At 35.1% G+C, this 26709-nt stretch overlaps 1 long non-coding RNA gene across 4 annotated transcripts; it reads right to left on the reverse strand.

The window, feature by feature from the left end:
• Positions 1–20642: 20642 nt before the first annotated feature.
• Positions 20643–25132, reverse strand: LOC107305131. 4 transcript variants are annotated; one of them, XR_001551231.1, is made up of 5 exons: positions 24865–25132; positions 23094–23169; positions 22902–23013; positions 22705–22808; positions 20643–21003 (listed from the first exon to the last, which is right to left on the reverse strand). It is a non-coding gene; the product is annotated as an uncharacterized LOC107305131 (long non-coding RNA). The 4 variants fall into 4 exon arrangements; XR_001551230.1 differs by having other exon boundaries at positions 22705–23013; positions 23099–23169; XR_001551228.1 differs by having other exon boundaries at positions 22705–23013.
• Between the last annotated feature and the right edge of the window lie 1577 nt (positions 25133–26709).

A 26709-nucleotide genomic window follows, 5' to 3' on the forward strand; every position in this document is an offset into this window, starting at 1 on the left:
TCTTCCCCTCAATACGCCACATACAAATTGTTAATCACTTCTTTTAGTTATTAAGCACGAGAAATAAAGTTACAATGCAAAAAAAAAAGGTAATTCCGAGTATCGACTAAGTTGATGTAAAATTATTGTTTTTGCAGTAATTGTGGGTGGATAACCTTAGTGTGCGAAGGGATAATATGCCAAATAAAACCACCAGTGCTATTAATTGTAACCTATCTTTCCCACTCCGCAACAAATATATTCCATCGATTAATTTATCCTATACAATTTGAGCGAGTAACCGACAAAAGCTTCTAAATATAGATGTACTATCATAACACGTCTTATCGTAACGCTAGTGCTATGAATTGTGATATACTTATTTTTTCTGATTCACGTCAAAAAATAATATATAAATGGCACTTTTATTAGTGTGTCATCTTCTACGTTTAGCTTATTGGCATACAATATATTACTAATGGATTAACCATGCCATGTAATAAGAGCCTTTGTCCACATAAACTCTTAAACATAGGTGGGACTAGTATTATGAATCATAACTTAACTATATATTAAAACCTTTTCATTTCACTACAAAAGCAATATATTTAAGGAATTAATCATTTCAAATACAAAAATATGTTGTGTTTATGTGTAATTGAGAATGCAAAATAAAATAATATATGCAATTTTTTTCAACTATTTATTAGGCTGATGTAAGAAAATATCTTATTTTAGCACCAGTTGTACTAGGAAATCACAAAAGCAAGGGGATAACATGAGTAATATAACCGCTACTGTTATCAATTTTATCTTATATTTTCCATTCCGCAAAAATATATTCCATCAGTTTTATCCTATACAATTTGAAAGAGTAACCGACAAACACTTCTAAACATAGATATAGTATACTATATCGTAACACACCTTATCATAACGCTAGTGCAATAAATATATTGTGACATTAAATTTTTTTTTTATAGTTCCTGTCAAAAATATATATATAATTAAATTTATTTTTCGTCTGTTAATCATGCCATGTAATCAGAGTGATTGCCTAGATAAACTTCTAAGCATAGATAGCACTAGTGGCGTATATGTGCGTTTGTGTGCAGTAGTTAAGCATGACAAATTAAAATTATTTGAGCAAAAAGGTTCCAAATATTGACTAGGTTTTTCGAAAAAGTTGAATTTATACCACAAATTATACATGGATAATTGTCAAGGTGAGGGGATAATACAATGAAAAGTATATATCACTGTGTGTTATCAATTGTATCTTATCTTTTGATTCAACATAAAATATATTCCATTGATTAATAATCAATATAACTTGATTAACTATCACATATAAACAGAGCGAGTAAAAGACAAACTTTTAAACATAAATATACCGTTGTAACACATCTTTGATGCTAGTGATTCAAATTGTGACATAAGTTTTTATTATTTATTCTAATTTATGTCAAAAGATAATATTAACGCTATGTTTATCATAGGCACGCATCTTCTAAGTATATTTATTGTCGATATATATCATTCCAATGAGTGCTTTTATCTAGATAAACTTCTAAACATAGACAATGCTAGAGTTCCCTGAATCATAACATAACTATTTAATCTATTTCATTTCTTGTTATAAAGATAATATATATTATTTCTTTTGAAGGAAACACTACCATGCCAGGCCTAGAAATTATGCATTATATATAATAGAATGTTTACAAGAAAAAAACAAGCCACAAAAACAATTATAAATCCTGACATAAGAAGAAAAATCTTGCTTTATCTTAACTAGGAATATTAATTTCGAAGTAGAAAGTCACGTGCTGGAATTTTACGTATTGAATGTTGTGATGTTAGCAATTGTAGGTAAACAGTTTTGACTCTTGTACGTAGGTCACAGCATAAAATAGTATAAAACCATAGCTTGTACAGATGACATATGTGCATCGTCTGATAGACAACATCGAACTTATATTTGATTTCTTTCAACATTATAAACATAGATATAAACGACAATGTGACATGGTTCTTCAATCAATTATTGGTGCATTGTAGCCGGATTGGTTGATATATATGATCGTCTTATAAACAGAATTGTGAAATGGTTTAGTATATCTCAGCTGGGTATATGTGGATCAGTAAAAACATATTCCCGGTATACATGGAATATATAATTTTATTCACTGAATTTGCAGTTATCTTGAATGTATCTAGCTCAAGGGAAGAAAACCAATAGCTCCAAAGTTATTGTTCGAGTATGAAGGCTTAAATCGCTAGCTGCCAGCTGCATCCGTACGTTGTCAACGTATACATGCTATGAGCCTGTGCCTTAATTTGGACTACTCTTGAGTGACTGATGAGGTGAGAACTAATATGATTAGTACTGCATTGCTTATCACATGCATCCGTTGCAACGTGCATATACGTGGTGAGCCAAACATAAAAAGCAACGTCTTATGCTTATGCGTATTTAAATTTAAAAAACATGAATTCGAAGTTGATTTAGATATTTTCTCCTATTTATTTTTTAGACTGTTTTCATATCATAGAACACGTATATAGCAATTTTATTTATAAAATATTTTTATTATTAATAGGCTGTTTTGCTTTTACTTCATTGCAAATCATGCTGAATAAGGGAGGAGGGAAAAATTGAGAGAGAAAAAAAAGACAAGACAGTGACCATTTGTATCCGGAAACCGTTGCTGTGCTTGCGTGAATTTCGAAGCATCATGCATGCATGCCCAGACATGCATGGGAATCACCGCCAGCCATAAGCTTTCGACACTTCGGCACCTACAGTTACAAAACTTTATGTTTGGTTCAGATTACAGTTACAAAACTTACAGTGATACGGCACATTTGACCACCGAGATCCTAAGTGTATAATCATGCAATAACAGCAGAATTATTAATATGGACAATGATATCTTGGTTGTTTTGATAGGGTAGTTGTTTGATTTTTACATGTAAAACCCAAATGATATTTATAAATAAAAATTATTTTGTGAATAAAATTATTATATACATATTCTTAACTATCTAAAAATAAATGTTAGAAAATAAAGTACGATGAGAAAACTCCAAAATCAAGGTTGAAAGTTTAAATTTTAGCTTATAAATGTAAGCTGAAGGAAAAAAATGACAGTGATAATAATATGTTATTACAGTTTAACACTGTAGTTTCTTCTGTGATTTCCATTGGAGATTTTTCCAGAAGGGATAACATGTAAGTATGTGTGAATGGTGTGTGCATATTGTTTGAACAATGCATGTTAGCTAGCTAGGTACATGCAGCACAATAGAGCTTTCATGCATGCATGGACTCTGTTTAATCACTGTAGAGGCATGGTCTTTGATTGAGGAGAGTGTGTACTAAGCAAACCATTATGTCTCTAGATCTCTCTTACTACATGTCCGAATATAATGTGCATGTGAGATCTATGGATGTGTGGAAGCCAAAAGACGGCATAGCTAGGTACTCCCTTCGTTAATATATATATATATATATATATATACATATACATATACATATACATATATATATATAGTCTAGCTACGATGAGTTGTAACTCACAGGTTGCTCCGTGAGTTGGGGTCCAAAAACATATTAAATCACCTCTAAATTTCGATTTATATGGCTCACTAGATTCTTCATATTAAAATCTTGTAGCACGCAAAATTTTTCCATTTTTAGAGATTTTAAAGTATTTTTTTAGATTTCTAAAAGTGACTGTACTATATTAATAAAATAATCAATATAGTATAGATATATATATGTGTATATATATATATATATATATATATATATATATATATATATATATATATATATATATATATATATATATATATATATATATATATATATATATATATATATATATATATCTCTAAGCCATGGCTTTGAGAAAAGAAAAAGCTCTATTAGGATCCCATTTTTATGACACAAAAGCATAATCAGGTATAAAAACTTCAGAATATGAATATAAAATTATTACTTTTGTCATAAATATTACTCTCTCCGTCCCTAAATGTTTGACGTCGTTGACTTTTATATATGTTTGGCTATTCGTCTTATTTAAAAAATTTACATAATTATTAATTATTTTTATATCATTTTATTTATGGTTAAATATACTTTTATGCATATATATAGCCTTACATATTTTACATAAAAAATTAAATAAGATGAATAGTCAAACGTGTATAAAAAAATCAATGCCGTCAAACATTTAGGGACAAAGGGACTGTATTCTAACAGTTTAAAGTTTAATCATAACTCGAAGACTTGTCATGTATTAACAAAACCTAATAACTTTAAAAAGGGTACGAAACTTGATTGATCACCTCTCTAATTAATTATGGGGTGCCCATTGATAATTTCCAGTGATCTTAATTATCAAATTAATTGTGTCATTCTCAGTTTATTAGTTTGATATAAATAAGGCATCAAACTGGATGTCACGATCGGTACATATATAGACTAAGATGTACTATTCTTGTAACAAATGAAAAATAATAATACAGGAAGTCCTAGCTACAAAATTCTTCGATGTCAGTACTAACCATCCATATATATACAGTAGATCAAGCAATGTTGCTAAATAGTACTGCACTCTTTCTTATGGAGAATATGCGTACGTAGTTAGCTACTACCATAAATATGTACTTATCTCAGAAATACCCCTGGAGGTGAAGAAATACCATGCATCAAATAGATCCAAAATTGGTTATTTCCTTTTTGTCCTTTCGTAGTTCTCTATTTCCACAGTACGACTATAGACAAAACCACTTTTTGTTGAAAGTATCCATTGCTTTATTAGCTGTGTGGTCACACACTAATTCCTTAGAAAGCTTATATATTGAATTAGTTAGTCCTCTCTACAAGGAATAATTGAGATAATTAATTAATTAATTGGCCGGTCAGCAACAGAATTTGGTACTTTGCAGGTCAAGTGAATTCCAGGTGTATACATACAGTTGATCAAGATCACATTTTTTTTTTGTCTTCCATTGCTCCTGTCCTTTTGTCCTTTGCAACACATCTTGGACGGCAGCAGCAGCAAGCAGTTACTTCAACTTTAGTCTGATATTTAGGAGAAACTGTTGGATCCATGCATGATCCAGAAAACATGGTAGTAATTTACAAAAGCTGCACTAACGTAGCTTTCTCCTTGGAGCAGCTCCAATGTGATCCATCGACGAGGCTCCAATTTGTCAAACTATATATTAATTATAATAAGTAGTATATATATGTGTGGCTACTTACCTGTAGTACTGTACTTGCCACTGACGCCAAACCGTTCAAACTAACTTAAATTTCTCTTAATTAATTAACTGTGCAATGTACGGTTGATTAATTAATTTAAAGATAGATAGATTATACTTTTAGCTTCAGTGACGATAATAATTGCAAGCCTGATGCGTTGATCAGGTGACCTGTTTCATGCATTGTTTGTGTTCTATCTGGGAAAGCTAGCTAGCTGGTTTCTAACTAGTTTCGTGCAGCCGTACACAGCCAATGTTTCCATTCATGTTTGTATGTAATCCACGGCTCGATGTATGTATTTATTTATTCGCATACACAGAATGTAGCTAGGCAGAGAGCACTACAGTACAAGATGTATATGTTGTGAGGAAGACTATGTACGCGTTTGTACGAACGTATATGTGTGAAAAGGCACCCTTATTTGTCCATCTTAGCAGTTTAGAACTTCTTGATTTAGGCCTGGTTCAGTTTGCAATTTTTTTTCAAAAAAACATCGCATCAGATATACAGACACATATTTGAAGTATTAAAAGTAGTCTAATTACAAAATAAATTATAGATTCCGCCAAGAAACTGCAAGACAAATCTTTTGAGCCTAATTAATCTGGCATTAGCACACATAGCACTTATGGCTAATCACGTGCTAATTAGGCTCAAAAGATTTGTCTCACGATTTTCTTCATAACTGTGTAATTAGTTTTGATGTTCATGTAATATTTTTGGAAAAACTTTTAGGAACTAAACAGGGCCATAATTTGTTGTAGAGATCCCTCATCCCTGCACTGCCTTCTATATGTACCCCTGGGAGTTTCTGTCATGGTTATGCAAAAATGGGCTAAACCCCTGAGAGTTTCGATCATGATTAATTACATATTAATTATTTGCAACTTTAAAGAATAAGATTATTTGTGCTATTAAAGAAGTATTTATATAGAAAAATGTAATTAAACATGTGTTAAGATTTACCTTGTTTTGCACAGGTAAATCTCGTTAATTCTCTTTCCGTGCAAAAGAATTCGCACTTAATCATATTGTTCCTTTCGGCTTATTGGGCATGCTTCCCAAAATATTGAAAGCACCCAAAAAAATTAAATTTCTTTAAAAATCAAATAAATCAATTCTTGAAGTTTGCAATAAATCATGCGTTAATGGTATTTCTCGTTTTGCGTACAGCTTATAACTAAACTATAGACCACTAGCGGACACTGCCTTAGTGTAATCACAAAGCTAGACCATCTAGTGCATCCTAGAATTTTATGATAATATTGTCACAATTAAACTATTTTTTATACTTTTTATTCAAATATGTATTTAATACCCCGGTTTAATAACACAAAGGCCAACGTTTGGCTCATTTTTTATGTGTTAATTTGTGGAATTAGTTCCCACATATAGAGTTTGGTATAGTACGCTCTGGGCCAGTATGAGTGATATATTAATCCTACCATAATACTTTGGGTTAATGCTTCGACACGAAATGAACCTACATATAAATAGATCAATTTATTATCAATTCAACCGTGTGAAATGCTGTCAATTAATGGGCTCGTTTGCACAATCTACAGATTACACCATTCTTAGGGCATGTTTAGAGGAGCTCTTGGCAGCTGGAGCTTCTCACAGAATCTCTAGAAGTCGGAAGTTCTCCCAAACAACACTCAGCTTCTGAGAATCTAGAGTAGTAGAATCCAGAAAGTGAACTAGAAGCCAGAAGCTGGGGAACCTAGCTTTTTTAGATTCTGAGAAGCTGGCGGCTACTTCTCAAAATCTTAAGCTCCCAAACAAACCCTTATCCTTCTTTCACATCCCTTAATTAGAAAGATTAATGGAAGTTTCTATAATTGGAACACAAGGTGTTTAGATGGTGTGTTATGCATTTACACACACGTGCATAGGTATATATTTACATGGTGAAATTTTGGTATGCAGGTACGCGTTTGGGAGTGCACGCAGTACGTTCCAGCAATAAGAGGGGCCAGCGGTCGACTCGACAGCCAAACGCCGCGCCGTCCGGCTGCCTTCACCGGTCTGCCGGGGTACACTCAGCTACATGGTACTCCAACTACTTTTTTAATTGACGTTATTAACTTCTTGATTACGTTTAATCTATTGTCTTATTCAAAAATTTATATAATTATTGATTGTTTTGTTATGATTTGATTTATTACAGAATTAGCTTTTAGTATGATTTATAGTTTTGCATAGTTGGACAACAAATTTAAAAAAGATGAAAATTCAAACGTAAATCCAAAGATCAATAACGTCAATTAAAAAATCAGAGGGAGTAATAATTATTTGATCTAATTGCCACGTACGCACGTCTCCTATATGTACTTAACTAACTAGCGCGCGCTCTCTCTGTCTATCTCCTGAACTTGTCCTGTTTTCTGCAGCTAGCTAGCTACTGTTATTAATTGCTGCGAGATCCATAGTCAAATTAAGGTAATTCAAAATCTTCATCTCTCCCCTTCCTACTGTTCAGCTTGTCCCTGACACTCAAGAGACAGGATCATGTACATCATTACAGGGTTAATTTTCAATTTGTTCATGTTTTGGTAAGGCACCTTAGTGGGGTCTGAGTATTTAGCTCTACCTATCCTCACTTTGAGGGGTTGGATGTGTTTCCAATCAAAAAACCTATACTCATAGCCTTTCTTAGGTTTCTTTCACTTAATCCACCCGTTGGATATAGAGATCCTTTTGAGTAGTGGTCAACTGAGGCCATGGGGGTGGTAAGTTAATTTACTGCGCACGGAAAATATAATAATATATTAGTACATGATTAATTAATTACTACGGACTATAAAATGGATTAATACGATTTTTAAAACAATTTTCCTAAAAAAATTTTCGCATAAAGTACACCGTTTAGTAGTTTGGGAAGCGTGCGTGTGAAAAACGAGGGAATCTAGATAAGATAATTTGTTGCTAAACAGGGCATGAGTGAGGGTGGAGGAATCTTGTATTTGTGAGAGCTAAGGATTGGTTGAGTACTAGGTGACCGACACCACACCTTTGTCATCGATCTTGTTACTCCTAGAGGTGTTTTTCCTAGCCGGTTAGATGTCTCCCTCGATCATTATTAGAGTTTGCATATCATGGCCCATGACAACATCAAACCATGTTCAATCAAATCAAAATTGTGTGTTTTCTTAAATAAAGTTTCATAATAGCTAACCTCCAAACAGCGCTAGCTAGGAGCTAGTTGAAATTTGCCAGTAGTATACACGAGGGTTTATTTGTTGCCATTATTTATAGTACTTGATGTTAGTGATATGTCCTAGAGGCAATCATAGATATGGTTGTATTACACACTATGTTTACATATTTATTATGCATTGTTCTTTGAGATAAATAATTTAGCATCGATTAAATAAATATGTGATTCATTTATGAGATTCTTTATGTTGTAAGTTATTAATTCATCAAAGATTCCCTGATTAAATATCACATATAAAACAAATGTGATTAGATGATCAGCACATGTACTGATTGATGATCATGTCCCATGGATCATGATATGAAAATATCAAATTGATCATGTGGACACATGTTGGGGGACATGATGTTGGATCCAACATGAGACACTACGAGAGCCATATGTGATGTGCCATAGTTTTTTCACTAGGTGTTGATGTATGATTCTTCGACTTGAGATTATTATGGTTGTCAACATGTGTAATAGATTGCTTAAGGACTACTAAACGCTACATCGTGACTATAGGTAGTTATAAATATATAGTCTTCGGGCATGCCACGAAATATGTAGTGAAATATGAATAATAAAGATAGAATTTGTCCTTCCATTGGATAGATATCTTTGGGTCTCTCAATGTTATAGATTAGAAAGTGTATGGTCATGCCAAATGTGATTGAGGAGTTAATCAAAAGTTACGTAATCTATTATAGGATTGAGAGAATGATTGAGATATTGAAAGGATGACACATATCTAGCCTTGAGCTTAATCCATATCTTGAGGCAAAGGGATCGATACAAAAATACACTATAGGTTCAGCCGATGTGATTTTTATGAATGCTTGACGAATGAATATGTTCTGCTAGGAGCCGTAATTGGCATGCCCATCAAAAAGGTGTTTTCGGGTTGCAATCAAGTATTCATGAACATATGGGTCACACTTAATAGGCTCGAATATTTGAAATAGATGTCGATCCAATACGTGCTTAGTTTGGATTGGGATCCGAGTAGGACTCCTACAGGCCTTTGAGGCCCGATTTTGGGTCTTATATATACAGGGGCAAGAAGGTGGGTTTGTCGCGTGATAAATCCCTAGCCGTCCTCCTCCTAAGCAAAATCCCTTGCCTCATGCGGACACTAGCACATCCACGCATGTCATTCCTTCCCTATACGTGTGGATACCAGAAGAGGCACTGCCAGATTGCATGTGCTGTTGATCGGCAAAGTTGCATCCTGAGGTGCATGCGTGTGGAGGAGAAGAGGGCTACAACGATCGACTACTTTATCTACACCGCCGTGCGTTAGATAGCCAACACTACTTCGGCTTTAGTACCTTCTTCCACTGTCAACATGTCGCATGGTAATGATCCATGATCCTCTACTTTCATGGTTCCTGATTTATGTGGTGAAAAAATTTGTTTTACGCTATTGTGGCCTACCTGTATCCCTACAGTTGGCTCTATCTCTTACTTGCCAAACTATGAGCCTATTTGGTTCTATACCATGCATACTATTTTTTTTGGTAGGTAAGATTTATATTGCCCAAGTTTGCTTTGTTTTCAATATGAACCAAACATTTTTATGTTATAGGGAAGTAATTTCTATATATATACCAAATGGAGCATGGGCATTGCCAACTATTTGATAGCACATATATAACCAAACCATCATACTTAGTGTCTAGGCCAAGAAAAATCTAGCACATATTTTGGGCTCGATCCATACAAACCCTATGATATTGCATTTGTTTTGGTGTTGGTATCATTTTTCGATAGCATTCATGACTCCATGAATAATTAATAATGAGGGAAATGTACCCACTTCATCTAGTTAAATTATTAGGCCCCACTACAAAAGGGGGACTTTTCCTCAATATTGTAGGTTTAACGATTAAAATGTTTTCCATTTATCATATGCATTTCCTTGTTTCAAAACAACACTAAGAAATTCTTGCATTCAATAACTGGGATGATCAAGGGTATCACACGTGTTATCTTGCTTATTCTTAGGTGGTGTTTAGTTGCCAAAATTTTCTGGTAAAAACATCATATCGAACGTTTGACCGGATATCGGAAGGGGTTTTCGGACACGAATGAAAAAACGAATTTCACGGCTAGCCTAGAAACCGCGAGACAAATCTTTTGAGCCTAATTAATCCGTCATTAGCACATGTTGGTTACAGTAGCACTTATGGCTAATCATGGACTAATTAGGCCCAAAAGATTCGTCTCAAGATTTCTTCCATAACTGTGCAATTAGTTTATTGGTTCATCTATATTTAATGCTTTATTTAGGTGTCCAAAAATTCAATGTGTTGTTTTTGGAAAAAAAAATTGGGAACTAAATAAGGCCTCCTCTTAGTGTGAACATAGTTATGGGTTCTCTACATGGTTTTCAGGGGAAATCATGCAGATCTAGTGATACTACACAAGGAAACGTTTTTTAGCAGTCAAAATCTATCTTTGTAAGCAGTTGAGTGGCTTGCCTACGAAGATCCATTGTCGTACATGGTCTAGATCTGATAATGGGTTTCTTTGGAAGCGGTCTGCCCAACAGCCTACGAAGATCCATTATCGCAGGTAGGCCACTTAAGGCACCCGTATGCAAAGATGGATTATCCCAGATGGTCAGCTTAGTGGTTCGCCTGCGATAATTGACTTGGAACTGATTGCCAGCCACTCTACTTTCCTATCCTCTTTCTTATGTTCTCTCTTTTTTCTTGGGATAAATAATACACATAAATTTAATTAAGTTACATTATATTATAAATAATTCATATACATTCAAACATGTGTATATATATATATATATAATAAATAACTAATATTTTGAGTATTCCCAAAAGGACATAGATATGAAGATATTCACGAATATGGTTACAAGCGGTCCATGCCACCATCAAGAAAAACATCCAATTATTATATTCCTTTTCAATTTAAAGCCTACAAAAGATGAGAATTACCTTTGGAAAGTATATAGGAACTAAACTATACTAATATACTAATTTAACCTTGCTAGAATATATAAAAAAAGCTCATACACATACACTCTTAAGATGGCTAAATCATCTGCATCTGGCCAACGAAATTAAGAGAAAACACGAATATGGAGGAGTACATGTATCGTTCTAGTTCAACATGTTAGATCCAAGTGTTCAGTTGGTGGGATTAGTCCCGCATGGAAAGTTTAGATAGGTTTGGGCCAACTCATATACGAAGTTCACCCTAAGCATAGTACCCTAGATTATCCCTTTTAAGTGAAGCGAGCACACAAGTGTAAGTGGGGTGCTTTGTGAATATGGGTCCACTCACTGTGTAGAGTGGGCTACGTGGATTAGGGGGTTAGGGTGTTACACATGTCCATTGCCCATTATTTAAAGCGAGCGATTAATGAACAGAAGACATCGCACATACACAACAGTATTACCCAGGACATAGAAGGCGCACACATAATGTTTAATTCTAATATAGATACAATATTACTAATAAGTTGCAAATATGATATATCAACACATAGCAATGGCCAAAAGGAAAGGATGTAGAGTTAGTAAGTTACACTAAGGCCGCGTTCGTCCCCCGGATAAGTTAACTTATCCCTCTCGTTTTCCGCACACACGCTTCCCGAACTGCTAAACGGTGTATTTTTTGTAAAAATTTTCTATAGGAAAGTTGTTATAAAAAATCATATTAATCTATTTTATATGTTTTAATAATTAATAAAAAATTAATCATGTACTAATATATTACTACGTTTTCCGTGCCAGGGCATAAGTTAACTTATGTCCCACGCCAAACGTGGCCTAAGATGAATGGGCTATTGGGTTGGATGCCTAAAAGGTTGTATGACTAACTCATGTCGAATGGACTTAATAGATTGGTTACATGGCTTAAAAATTCAGATTATGTATTTAAATGTATACTAAATAATCCGCTTGAAATATGACATAATTTGCATCTGTCACATATTGCTAATACTGCATCTGCATTATACTATCTACATCCAAATCCATTTACGTCCAACCTTACCATGTCCTCATGTGTCGGTCATATTAGAAGTATCCGATCCATTTTCACCATTAGACCCACTACTTGTTATAAGTCCAATTTGTTGATGAAGGTGCGCCATGAGAATTGACACATTATATTTATGCTTCGTCAAAAGAGAGAGGAGAGCAAAGAGAAGTAAAGTTGGCTATAAATTTTTAGCCAGTTGTAACATGGACTCTAACAAGCTGTGTGGGAGAGATGTGGTGTCATGCCCACAAATTCACAAATCGGAATTTGAATGTGCATTGAACCCCTATCCAGGACTGATCAAGGTATACAAATGACAATTAATGTTGATATAATAAAGCAAACTAAACTAGGACTTGACATTCATGGCGTGATTGACTCTACTCCATAGGAATCCTTGATGAGAGGATGAAAGCCTACTCCTGCGAGTTGCCTCGATCCAAGAAGTACTCCATATCTGTGTGCTAAAGGTAAAGCAAGGTTGAGTACTACCCACGGTACTCAGCAAGTCACACCCAAGGGAAGGATACAATGCAGGTTATTCAAAGGGATGCTATGGGGTTAATTTGATTAAGGCAACATAAAGTAAACAATATTTCTCAACATTGTCCAATGCTACACCATATTGTGATAGGTCCAACCCACCATCTGAACTAAACCAGTCTCATTAGGTCAATGTTATTAAAGATGGAGCTAATCATAGTGATTCCGGTAAGCCACCCATAACCACGAGCAAAATTATTAGGATAGTATTACTCGGATTAGAGGTGTACCACTGTACCCAGAAGACACAACCCCACAACACTTTACCGTGCACCAACATACCAATTATTAAAGATGGGACTAATCATAGTGATTATGGTATGCCACCCATAACCGCGAGCAAAATTATTCGGATAGTATTACTCGGATTAGAGGTGTTCCACTATACCCAGAAGACACAACCCCACAACACTTTATCGTGCACCAACATACCACCATGATACATCAAAAAGGAACTATGACAAGACCAATCCCATAAGCCTTCCAATCCAAGCGCACCGCACCGTAGGTTTCACCCTTATCCTTAACCAAGATAGGAAGCCCCCTCTGTGTGCCTAGGTGAATTTGGAAGCATCATAGGCTGTTGTGAGGTCCATCCAAACTCCATCACGCTCACTCTTGGCTGGGTACGTCGGACAGGATAAAGCTATACTATAAACCCCTCCATTCCTTTCTTGGCTTGTGGTTAGCACTGTAATTCTCCCAAGGTTTCCCATAAACCGGGCATTAATTTCCATGGGTGCGACTAGCAAGCGCATACAAACACAACCCGCCATTAGGCATGTTTTAGTTGAATTAACATCATGATGGCATTTGTCCAATATCATCAATACTAAACTAAGTCAGACATTAAATGTGATATTTCCTACTGAACTAGTTGATCTAAGCATAACCATTACCTAAACCAAAATCTAATCATATTAATTCCATGGTTTAACGATGAATTCAAGATAATAAATTTACGGCTGACTAATGGGCATCATCCCATTCTAAACTATAAATATAAATAATGCAATTTAAATGTAAAGTGAGACATTTGTAAATTGGGAACAATAAGATCAATGTGGATGCATGACTTTCCTTGCTCTGATGTTGACGGGACCTCTGCAACCACCTCAAAATAAACTGGGGCTCGAATATACCAGAATCTATATATGCGACAAACAAGACACACAAGCAAAACAAGCTATAAGCCCACTAAAACAACACATAAAACAATTTTTAGTGGATTCTAGGCTTTTTTTATGAATTTACTGCAATTTGAGTGGAGTAAAACATAGGTTTTTACTGCAAACAGACAAATTCCTAAATCAATTATTGTGCAATTAAACCGGATGTTGATGTTAGCAAGGAGAGAGACTAGCGCCGACACACATGCCCGACCCGTTAGTCACACAACTGGGTGGTCCATAGTTTTGGCGTGACCTCAATAGCGGTGGCTAGCGCCCCAAGAAACGGTGTGCACACATACAATGGAGGCAGCCAAGGGCAACGCAGCGATTGTAGGAGGAGGCAACATGCACGTGATGAGGAAAGAAAATGAAAGAAATGGGGAGAGGAGGTGGCGGCGCCCTAGCTCACTAGCACACGCAGGCAGCAAAATTTGCGACGACTCAGATGGTGGGAACAGTCGGTCAGAAAACTGCTCGACAGCACAAAGCTAACAGTTGCGTCGATGTAGGCCGGTGGACAGCGACTCAGCTGCAAACGGCGACCGGAGGTGGCGAAATGCAGCGATGGGTGGTGTAGTGCTAGTGTGCTAGAGGCATGGAGAGAGGGGCGGTGAGTGGGGGAAATGGAGGCGAAATTTATGACGGGGAGCTTTATGGGTGCGGGGAGAGTGGGCAAGACTAGTAAGGGCACGGGGATGCTAACAGTGTGGGGAGGTGGAGCCAGCCAGATTCGAAATTTGAATCCTCGCCATTTGCAAGCACAAGAAGGCGGGGATGGTTGGAGAGAGAGCTGGCCGAGTGGGGTAGAGGTGCGGTGGTGGTGGTTGCCACAACCTAGTCTAGCGGCAATTGGTCGAAGGTGGATCCGACAGGCGAGACCCACGTGTCAGCGTCCTAGGGTGAGGGGGAGGGAAAGCGATCATGCGGTGGGTATTGTTTTGTGGCTTGGATTGGCCTAACGAAAGGGGAGAGAGAAGGGGGCGTGGGAGGGGAGAGAAGAGGAGGGGCAGGGGAGACAGGAGAGGAGGCAGGTCGGGAGAGAGAGAGGTGGAGGTGGGCCAGAAACGGACTACTCGCCATAAAGGACAGGGCAAAAGAAGAAAATTAAGGAAGGAGATTTTTCTTAATTTGATTACTGAACTTTAATTATTAAGATTAAATTCTAGAGCTCTTTAAATTCCTTTAAAATCATGTTAGCGAATTTAGGCTTGGAAATTTAAGAAAATCTTGCCAAACGACTTTTGTTTAATTATGTGATTTATAATTAAGGTTATCTCCAAATTAGTTCAAACAATTTACTTGAGACAATTTGTTTCGGGAATTAGGTCAGGGAGGGAAAAAGGACTTTGGGGTGTGACAAGTGGACCATGTATTGAAGTCGTAGTATATATAGGTATGTCTAACTATCGAGTTGGCTATTACACATCAGCTCACTCCCACGGGACCCCTCATTTGTGACAGGGCATAACCCCTCATCTATGATGGGTGTAGGCCTCATTAAAGATAAATGTGATGGGTCACTAACCACTACACATACTATCATAATACGGCTATATGTACTCCTATAAAAACGAGTATTGGTGGTATGTGGTCGGTGGTGGTGAATCTGTCTCACATATATCCCACCACCAACCCTCACCAATTTTCTGAAATGAAAAAAATACTTGAGACTTATATATCAAACTATTTTTATTAACTCTACTTTATCTAATGAATTTTTTAATAAAATCTTGTTACAACGCATGGTAATTGTCACTCTATCATTATGAAATTAAGCTACATGCTTTAAATGTGTGTTGAAATATAAACGTGCTTTAAATGTGTGTTGAAATATCAATGTAAAGGTGTGGTACTTCCTACCCATACATGTCGTTGTTACTTGTTACCTAAAAACAAAATAAAACACAAGAGTATAAAAATATATTCAACAAGTACAATATAAGACTAGAAAAAACATACATGAAATAAGTTGCAATAAGAAACATGAAAAACTCATTTTCTTTTATTGAAATAAAGACCACAATCAATATAATAGTAATTTCCATCCTAGGCATACATGAATTTAAATAATAGTTTTCACCCTGGACAATAGTGATACATCTTAGCATTTACCAAGAAAGCCAAGCTAGGCCAATGCTTACCACAGGTACATAAATAAAGAACTAGATTGCACATCCATGATTCACATGGAACATGAATTATTTAATTAGGATAAAACATCAATAATTGGCATGGAACATGAACCGTTATAATAATCCAGAATATTCATACAAGAATAACACAATAAACATAACCTCAACTTGAAACTGGAATAGCACAGAACCATGAACAAACATACACAACCATGTTCTCTAAGGTGAATTTTTTTGGATGGCTTCTAATGATTGATAGGTTGAATACAAAAGATTTGCTAGACATGTAGAAATATGCACCAAATGGAAGTGATCTTACATTTGTGTTATGTAAGTTGGATAAAGAGAAACTGGTTTGCATTTTATACATGTTCCTCTAGCAACCGCATTTGGTATCGATCTATTCTCAAAATGACATAAAGAAATACTTAGAAACGATCTCACTTGTAAATTCAACTGTTGTGCACGAGATCCAGTGATGGGATCTTGTATCACAACTTGAGAAATGTAAGTGTCATGTGTACCCAAAGGAACAATGTACTCATGAGCTCAAAGCATACTTTTGTGGGTAAAGATGACATGACACACATGGGTACACCTCTCCATTGTATAAGGAGTTAATAAAATAAGTAGATGGCATGGGGACCAATCCATTTGCAATTTTGATATTTTGGTCCTTTTGAAAAACTTATTTTATAAATAGACATCTGAAAAAACTTATTGCATAAATGGACCTTTTGACCGCACCAATATCATTGGCGTCATCGTTATATAGGACGGCGCCAATGACGGTCAAAAAGGTCCATTTGTGGAATAAGTTTTTTTCAAGGATCTATTTGTAAAATAAATTTTTCGAAAGGACCAAAATATCAAAATTCCAGTCCAATCCATACTGTACTCAAACTATTTACTCGGTCTAAGAATATTTGTATCATGACAAGCACTCGAGCAACTTCTCTTGACATTAGAAAAAAATAGTTTTGTAGGCAAAAGTCCCTCAACTCGATCATTTAACCATGTCACTACATAAACTACACTAACTGTTATCAAATGACTACTAGGTTTTGCTAATTCTTGTTTCCACTAAAAGTAATTGATTTATCTCCAAACATTTAATCAACTCCTGGTGATCGTTAGATGTAACATTTAAGTGATATATTAAGCCTGTGAAACCATGAAGTGAAATTTTACATTGAGCAAATTAACTTGTTTTATTGATCCATCGAAATATATTTTTGATGACATGACACCATTAAAAAACACACGATGAAACTTTACACTAAGAATAACGTAATGGTTACCGTGACAATTGCTACATCCGTATCATGTAGAAATATATATGCATCCATGTGCAGTTTGAAATTACCGTTAAAATGTCGAAATGAAAAAACAATTTCTCTAATGACACGTATTAGTGCACTAACTGTCTTTAATATTGGCAAAAATATATATGCATCCATGTTTTAATACAATAATTAAGGGCGTCTTCATTACACTGCACAACTAACGATTACTCGTGTTGGTCAAATATTAACGCGTGCACGTGAGCGCATAAGTGCAAGTGAAGCTCGATGCATGTGTGCATGGTTAAAAAATAGAGGCAAGCGTGCGTCAATAATCTATGCAACTTTGATCACACCTACGTACGTATATACTTCCTAACATTAGATTAATTTTATTTATTTCGGATGCTGGCCTATATGCACATGTAAAAAATTGTTGCTTAGGCTACTCAATGCATAATTTTATGACATACTTACTAAGACTGTAAACTAGGTAACTGAGCCAGATGAGTTTTATGAGGATGAAACTCCTCTTATCTCATGAAACTCTCTCATTTAATGGCTCTGCCGAGTCAGCAATTTTGCTCATGTGGCATTCTATTTAATATGCATGACACCTCCATAAAACATGCATTGAGACTAGCCTTATATACAACATCATCCCACATTGTGTAATGTAACCTGTAAAATAAAATGACAGGTATTCCTTGAAAAATAATGCAAAAGGTTACCGCACTTAATTATTATGAGAGTAAGGATATTATATATTGACAGAGTAATTAAGTAAATTTCAAATAAGTGCGATTATTTAGTCAAAATTATGAGTTGACTGCAACTAAATGTATATATTTTAGAGATACGGAACAATTATGATTTTATCATAAAGTTGTAATTTTATTTCTCAAAAACGTGTTGGTCACATCCATCATACACACATACAATACTCATGCTGATGTAAGTCCGGCCCATATATCATACACACGTAACGAGTGAAGTTACAGTCTTCTTATAAAATATTTTTACTATTGTTACCGTTTTGTAATACACCGGTATAAAAGTTATAGCAAAATGGTATAATGGTATAGTTTTGACAAAATGATTTTAGTACCGTAAGATTTACTCTATACAATCATATGCCAAAGTATTTAAATTTTTAATATAAGAATTTACATTTTTAGAGATTATTCGGCAAAATATTTCATCTCATTGCATTTCAAATAGTTGGAAATGTAAATGTTCGAATTAAACGATACCATGCCATTAAGTGAAAAGAAATAGCTAGCATACGCGCCAAACATCAGCTGAACAATTATTCTGATGAGAATGGTACCCTTGTTGCTGAACTGGAATAATATAGTGGGCCTTTAAAGGCTTTGTTTCCAAGTAATCTGACAGTGATAGAGTTATTTAATTAACCAAAGGGATTGCAATGCATGGAACTATATATATGTATATATGTATAGATACATGGTTTGCTTAATAGCAAGCAAACTGTCTGGCTGTGCACAACAACACCGCCCCTTGGAGAACTCAAGATAATAGGACCAAGATAGCATTCAAAGTGGTTCCCCACAGTCACACTCTGATTATATATTAGAATATTTTAACTTTCCTTAAATTGGAGGAGGAAAGGCAGTTGCTATCTAGTACAAACCTTTTCGTTTTTGTTGATTTTATTTAGTTTTCTAATCAAGAGCATAATATATAACACTATGGCCATGTTCGGCAGCGTGGAGATGGGGTTAGTTATACGACGCGAAAAACGTAGTAATAGATTAGTATATTATTAATTAATTATAAATTATAAAAAATGCAAAATAGATATTAATATGATTTTTTAAGTAACTTTTCTATTGAAATTTTTTGTAAAAAATACATCATTTAGCAGCTTGGGAAACGGGTACGCGAAAAAACAAGAGAATCTAGATAAGAAAATGGAGCAGCCGAACGGGGCCTATGTATATTGAAATGTATATATCCACTGTGTACAAAGTCCAATGGGACAATTGAACACTAACAACAGCTTATTTTCTCATTCAGCAAATTTATAGTACTCTAAAATTTTTACTTCAAATTTATTTTTTTAGAAAAAATATCCTTGCCACCATTCATGTGTGTGGTCAACGCATTGGAACTTCCTAATCAAATTGAGGTCTGAGGTGCGACAAACTGACCATGTAGCTAGTTTTGTACCTTTGTATTTTCTGTCTTTTTTTAATAAAAAAATTGCAGGACCTTCTATTGCTTTCAGTGACTTGGAACCCTTCTCCCAGAAATTCTGCATGTGTTTTTTGGTTTTCAATGACAGGATGTCAGCCCAGGATGCAGCAGGGGGGACATCTATTTTGCATACAAACCTTATCCTAATGCACAAAGGGGCCCTACCTATATTCAATTCCAATTAGGAGAGCTTCTCTACATGGTGACATGGAACATGTAATAGAAAAGAGAGTCAAGCCTATCATGTCCACTAGTTCATTTTATAATTTGGATTGTGGTTTGTCCCATGAGATCAAAATTAACTACAGTTAGAAAGCATACAAGGGTATGGACAGTGTATATATATATATATATATATATATATATATATATATATATATATATATATATATATATATATATATATATATATATAATGGAGGTTAACTTTGTACAAAATGAACCCTTTCCCTTCTGTTGCATATGAGAAACTATTGAAATTTCACATACGTGAAATATAAATAAAATCATATCTTATTCCGGAGCAAATACAATTTACATGAAGAAAAATCAATTTTAATCATCCACATATAGCACACTCCAATCAAGGGCACCATAAATCATCCACACCTGGGGGAAACAACTTTTGTTGGACCAAACAAAGGTAGAACCAGTATTATGTAGGCATTGACTTTAGTGTGGAGTACTTCCTAAAGTTTCAGCACTACCATCCTTCCAATGCTAATGATTTTTTTTTCTTTTTTTCCATGGATAGCCGAGTTTTGTCACATGTATCCACTTTACCAAGATGCTACATGAATGAGAGAGAGGAGGAGGAAGAGGGAGGAGAAGAATAAGAATGAGTTTAAAAAGTCTAAGCAATCGATTATCCTAGAAATACAAAGGATCTTTGGAGTTTATACTTGAGACACATTCTATACATTTGTATAAGTTCTAAACATAAGTGCTTTAGTTCAGGAAGGAAACTAAACATGAGAAACACAATGTTTAATTTGCTTACGTGTGGCACATACAACAATGAAATAGTTGTTGACCATATGCATCCACGCTAGATTAATTATCCTTCGTAGCATCATCAATTCAAGGGAAACTTCATGCCATTGTTTTGTTAATCTACTTTTCAGCGTGTGCTCCCAGACTACATGCAACTTGTCATGTAGAAAATCTTTGTTTATTTCTCTGCATGCTATAAATATAAAATATAAAAAAATATGAATTAGATGTCTTACATATGGCTAAATAGATAATCCATTATACATGTATGTTTAGCTATTTCAAACAAATTACAACTGCCTGCACTACTGTAGATGTCCTAAAGATATAACTATTGGCTGATCATAGCTGAATATATGGCCTTTTTTTATATATGTTGCTGCAAAACCAGTTGTCAAATTTGCATTTCAAAACCACAAAAATTTTAAAAATAATAAAACCGGTAAGATTTGCAACCAAGGCTTAGAAGACCGGGGGTGGTTGAATAATAGTGCCAAGTGCACTGGTCTCAAAATAATCTCTGAGTTGGATGAGAGGAGCCAAATCTAGGAATAAACAAAAACTGGGCACACGCTTTTTGATGCAAACATTGTAGTTAACTGCTCCCTCCGTCCCAAAATAAACCAATTTTTACTTTTTACCTTTAATTTTTGACTCTTCGTCTTATTTAAAATTTTTTTGCGATTGATATTTTTGTTTTTATTAGATGATAAATCATAAATAGTACTTTACGTGTGACTAATTTTTTTCTAATTTCCTAAAATTTTTTCAAATAAGACGGATGGTCAAATGTTAGACACAGAAATCGAAAAGTTCGTTTTTTTGGACAGACGGAGTAAGAAAACATGGAAGTGTAAACTAAACTTTGATAGGTCCATTTAAGAGGCCCAATCCCACATCATCATATAAATTGTGCCATTATAATTAGATAACTTAATCTTGACCTGAAAGGTCAAAACCCAACAGAATTTAAAAATATAATTGCATCATCCCAATACAATCTAGGCCAACTTTCCAACAAGTACAAAATTAACAAATGCAACATGCCCTTTCAAAAATAAGCCTTTCTTTCAATATGACTAGTAAGTGTGTACGTGGAATCCAGGTTGTGAAAATTTATATGTCGTAAAATAGTCGATTTGTCATTTAAAGCTATACCTTTAGTTTCACAAAATAAAGATATAAATTTATTTAGAAGCCACCAGTATTGTTACAAATATACATATTTTACAAATTTACCTACGATATCTTCACAAATTTCAGCTATAATGATCAACTAATACATTTGGTTGCTTTATTCGAATTAAAATTCTAACTCTCTCACTAAGATTTTACTTGTTGGTTGGCTGTGGTTAAATGAACCATTCTAACTTGCACAACATTTGTAAGTAGTAACCAAGTTAAATCCTCAGAGTTCAAAGAATTAAGAAAATAAAATGTTAGTGAAAATCAATGTATAATATAATACAAAAGGCACCTCAGATGAAGGAAAACAAGTGTATAAAATAAATCAAATACTATGACAAGAAAAGGAGACATCTTTATTAACAATACAATGGATTTCTCCGTTATGTACATTTCCCCGTGACGTGCATGAATTTCTCCGTGATGTAAATGAGCACACATTAAAATTTGAGAGAAAATTGGGCCTAAACAAAAATCAATAGCATATTATAAAAAAGGAAATACATGCATATCTTAACAGAGTGATTGAAGAGTACTGACAATGAACTCTGAATAAATGAATGGAATACATGAGAACCAGGACTATAGTGGTAAAAACAAAGATTGACTCTCTTACCGGTTACCGCATATTATTTTTGAAGAACATAAGACACAATAAACGAAGATGAAAAATGTACATATTAAAAGATTTAGTACAATTCTACCATACCTCTGATTACTTGTTGGTTTCCACAGTCTAGCAATCTTCAAAAAAGGGCCTGGGGCCTGCTTGTGCTTAGTGGTGTTGGTAGACAGGAGTGATTTTGTTACCAACTGCATGTCCAAAACAACTTGGTAGTGCTTATTATACAATTTAAGCAAAGTAATATAGAGGTAGGAGAAACAACGAAGGTGCTAAAGTATTACACATCCATCATGTCGCAGTTTTAGAAGAAACACAAAACTGGCAGTTTATTTATCGATTATTTTCAAACCCTCTCATTAGCCTCTCCATGGCCTTTTAACCACCGTTACACACCTACATATCAGCATACAGAGGCACTAAGGCAATAATATGTACGTAGACAAATATATTATTATTTCTAGGAGATGTGTTACCGTACAGTACTACGTTGATAGTAGCGTGTTGTTTGTGAGGCACTCTAAAACCAAATAGTCGTAGGCTTCATTACCCCTGTTGGCAAAGATAAACATAATATGGCCAAGTTCTTAAAAATGATTGATGTATTCTAAGAATAAAAGTTGAGCTACCGGCCATAGTAATCATGCACGTGCAATGCACATTTTTCCATAGCAAGACACATAGAAAGCATATAAATACATCCAAACTATATTTGTGTTTTCCCCAATGTATAACACATAAAACATAAAAATAAACTTAAGTTCAATAATAATGTGTAATCTAATGCTATATGGCATATATTTATAACTCAATGATTCAAAGTTTGAAAGCAAGGGAGTGCCTTTAGCAGTTTTCTTGAAAATCTCACTATCTACCTTGAAGAAAAGAACCCCAATACACAAAATTAAAGAACATCATTATTTACATGGTAGCTTCCTATCATCCATAATACCATAACTTTAGAAATGAACCCTCTCAATATCTGCAACCCACAATACCTTCAAGTTGGCACAGATGTTTAGAGCTGCATCGAACACCAAAACTAAACCTAGAGCATCAATATTCTCAAACTGAATCTGTCTATTATAGTGTATAATTTCTGCAAAAGAGAATCACGTCACACATATCGGAACAAGACAAATTTGCATAGTTAACCGTTAACATAACCAAACAAATTTGTAAGCCTTCCAAGCATCACCGAATTTCTAAAGTGTTCACTATACAAAACTCTAATACTGAAATGGGTTATATCGATATCTTAGAGCAAAACATCAGGTGCACCACCCTGAATAGTTTAGTCCAAAACTGAGAAGTTGCAACTCTAGCAACATCGAGTGACCTAGGTTAAAAAAACTAAACCGATAAAAAGTTCGCTACAATTTTACGGGGCCAATATATTCATCTGATTGACTGCCGTAAACATCTACAATGTTAGCATATTGATTATAGGTTTTAGTGAATGAACAACACAAGGTAATGATGCTACAGATACGTTGAATTGAAGCACACTGCAAGGTACACTTGAAATGTTCCATATAAAAATAAACTTCACTATGATCTTGAATCATTGTTTGCATGATCATTAATGGGAAATTATTTATTCTAATTATGAGATAAGAAAGCAATACCAACACTCCTGCTGAGATGGTTCTCATAGGACATAGAAGAGTCATATGCCTGCTAGCTGCCTTTACATAGATTTGGGCTTAAAAAATTGGCATCAATGCAGTGTCAATTACTCCGTAGCATGCCTAATAAATATTTCATAATTTTTGACAGAGCCACACACTATTGGATCACATGTTCAGTACATAGCCTCTATAATACTATAACCAAAAGACTCGTCCACTTCCGCCAAAGCATTTCACTAATAGAAATTACTCAACTAAATAAAAATAATAAAAACATACAATAATCTCTTTGATTATTAGACAGCACCAGTTGCTAGGGTGTCCTGTTGGATTTGCTTAGGTGGTCTAAACATTTTTTCTGTGTTTCTGCACATTTCTAAACAAAGTTAATAAGATTGCTAGCATTATCTAAAAAATAAGATTCGTAGATATAAGATTTCTTGAAAAAGAGACATAATTTATGATAGTAAATTAACTATATATCATCTGCAAATTGCAGTATTCATGCAATGGCAATCTATGAAAAATATATGGAACATGCAACTTATTGCAGGCACAGGCAGCCAACCAACAGAATGCCATCTTCACGTTGAATGTATTGATATGTGATACATACCGGCAGCGGGCGTCGTTTTTGGGGGCGGCCAGCGGCGTGGGGGTGGGAGCCGGCCGCGGACGGGAGCGTGCCTGCGGCCGAGGGCATAGGGGCGGGAGCTGGCCATGAACGGGAGCGTGGGTGCTGCCGACGGCATGGGGGCGGGAGCCGACGATGGCTAGGAGCATGGGTGTGGCCGGCGGTGGACATCAGCGTGGGGGAGGCAAGCGGCGGGCGGAGCCATGGGGGCGACCAACGATGGGGAAGAAACGATGTGGAGGACGATAGAGGGGAGGATTAGTTAACGGCATGAGGGCGTGATTAGAGGATGTGTCATGCGTAGGATTGTAAGACTGAGAGATTTCTGATCAATTTAGGCCATTGGATTCTATATCTAATGGTGGAAAATCGATTTAAGTCAATCATGTGTATAATTATTGGGTGGATTCTATATCTAATGATGGAAAATCGATTTAAGTCAATCCTGTGTACAATTATTGGGGTGGCTATAGAGAAATTCTAACTCCTCTTTTTTTTATATTAGTATAGAAGAGTTCTAATTGGGTTATCAGGTGACAGAACAAATAATGTGCAGAATGAAGACCTTCATCTTGATAAATTAAATGTACTGGTCAGATCATTGGAAATTTTACAGGGGAACTTAGAGATGTGCTGAAGTAATTAAATCGATATTGATAAGCACAATTTTTATTGGAAATTAAGGAGGTAAATTAGCACTATCAGAGTTGTGAGTCGACATTTTTTTTCACACACTTCAGAGTTACTACTTCTGGTGTAACCGCTTATAGCTAATTATAAGATGTAATGACTTATCAACTACCAAACATAAATTTATATATATAACTTTTATATATGATTTCGAAATGGCTTAATAGTCTTGGAAACTAAGTTATGTTCAGAACCCAAAATTAACTTCTAAATTAAATTTTACAATTTCAAATTTTAGCAATGATTTATAAGATGAAAGACAAATGATGGGAGACTTGTTGTTCTTTGTTTTCATAAATATATGTTATGCTAGTACAGAGAAGAAAATGAGCATACTATGGTCTATGTAAACACACACACGCACAAATGATATTTAATTTGAAACTGAACGATCCATCGGCCTTGTAGGTTGGCACCCGTATCTTTTCGCTCGTGCTTACGCTTATAAGCCAAAATTTGAATCTACAATCTTAAATATAAAGTTTATTTTGAGAATTTTTTTCACTAAAGTTTATTTTCTAACATTGACTTTTAAATTGGCTTTTAGCTTTTTCATGAAAAAGCCAAACAATCACCTCCTCTAAGGAGCAGTATCTATAATAAGATTTTGAAATTTTAGTAGCCATTACTTCTCTGAAGATCTTCATACAAATATGAATCTGAATTTTGCTTTATTGTCCAGTTGACCAGTACATACCTTACTCATGTGTCAAATGGGATGTTCAATTAAAACTGTCTGAATAGCAGGAAAAAAAAACACTTTTGTCTGTGATCTCATGAGATCAGCAACTCAGCATGCATGATGATCTTTCAACCAATCCTATCCTACAGAGAGTACTACGTATCAGATCTTGCAAATAGAGGTCGCATCAGAAGTACTCAGAAAGGGAAAAGAATCTTCTCTTGACTGAATATACTGTAGCATACAGCTGCACATGTGAACAGTCAATTCGTCTATATGTATTCAGGTTCATACTCATACACAACCAAGAAAAAAAAAGTCCTGTAGGAACTGCCGACCAAAGTGTTTTGTAGTTCTACCTCGACATGACCTGAAACGCTAGACCATTCTCTGAAAATTCAGGGGCACAGTGATTTCATATGACATCCAATCCAATCCGAGCCTCCTGAATTTCT

This window comes from Oryza brachyantha, chromosome 10, assembly GCF_000231095.2.
Source record: "Oryza brachyantha chromosome 10, ObraRS2, whole genome shotgun sequence".
In the NCBI taxonomy this organism is placed as follows: Eukaryota; Viridiplantae; Streptophyta; class Magnoliopsida; order Poales; family Poaceae; genus Oryza; species Oryza brachyantha.